Source organism: Amphimedon queenslandica, unplaced genomic scaffold (assembly GCF_000090795.2).
Source record: "Amphimedon queenslandica unplaced genomic scaffold, v1.1 AMPQUscaffold_1926_Cont26069, whole genome shotgun sequence".
NCBI classification, from domain to species: Eukaryota; Metazoa; Porifera; class Demospongiae; order Haplosclerida; family Niphatidae; genus Amphimedon; species Amphimedon queenslandica.
Window position 1 is genome coordinate 1 of NW_003557736.1, and position 1,234 is coordinate 1,234.

The window sequence follows — 1,234 nt, forward strand, 5'->3', positions numbered from 1 at the left end:
GATGGTGTACCAATCCTAATAGATTATTCTCAAGTGAATGAAGATAGTCTTTAGTAGCAACAAGAGCACCACTTGAGGTATCATGTCCTTGAGTTGGATCTTACCATGCCAATCATTGACTGTACTGTGCTGTGTTGCTCCACTAGTCTCTACATGTATGACTGGTTGACAGTAACCACCTTCATTATCAGTACCCATAGCAGCTACATAATAAAAAAGACATAATATTTGATTAACTAACAAGGAGGTAATGCATGTACATGCTTATTATTGATGTCTTTATACTATGAGCTAATTCCGACAAATATTTTTTGAGTTATGAGCATTTTTTAAAATGAGCCAATTTTCAAAAAGTACCCAAGGCTTATGCCCATGGTTTTTCCAAAAAATGGCTCCAAAATCACCTCTAATTTTTATTACATTTTCTGATACATATTGATGTCCTTATGCTATGCTGAAAGTTTAAGCTCGTTCCGACAAATATTTTTAAAGTTATGGCCATTTTAAAATTGTTTCCACATGGGCTACATACATATACTATACATGTACATGTATGTACAGTACAGTATTGCCTATAGAAATTGGCTCCAAAGTTGTCCTTAAATTTTTAAAGAGAGAAAAGGAGAGGGTCCATTACCAGTGGTGTATGTTGGTGCTCTGATGACAACAGTGCCATCATCCTAACAATACAATATGAACACTCCTTATAATGTACATGTACTTACATTGCCAGCAAACACGAGTGGAAACAATACACAAATACTACTAGGAACAGACTGATCACCTAAAACACTAATTAGAGTATATAATTACAGGGGCTACCCTTTCCATCTCATACTATTGAGGATGCTTCTGTATTCTTAATAGTAGTGGTGGGCGATATATCGATATTTTATTGATACAAACGATATTTTACGGTATCGATTCGTATCGGTATCGAAATTTTGAAGGAATCTGGATCGATATGTTGACCACGCCCATTTATTATGGTTAAATAATATTAATAATGAAAATTTTAATAAGTTAATGACGTATAATACACACACGTGGATACACGTGCATGAGAACATTGATGAAAACAGTCAATAATAAGGGGTGTGACTCCATAGGTGTGGTCTAAATATCGTATCAAAACTGTATCGATACTCTCGATATGAGCTGATATCGATCGGTATCGTATCAAATCCATTTTGGGCAGTATCGCCCACCACTACTTAATAGATGCCATACCTCC

At 35.3% G+C, this 1,234-nt stretch overlaps 1 long non-coding RNA gene across 1 annotated transcript; it reads right to left on the minus strand.

The window, feature by feature from the left end:
• Positions 1-662: 662 nt before the first annotated feature.
• Positions 663-867, minus strand: LOC109593345 (uncharacterized). The gene is made up of 3 exons (XR_002190905.1): positions 839-867; positions 726-792; positions 663-680 (listed from the first exon to the last, which is right to left on the minus strand). It is a non-coding gene; the product is annotated as an uncharacterized LOC109593345 (long non-coding RNA).
• Positions 868-1,234: the final 367 nt, after the last annotated feature.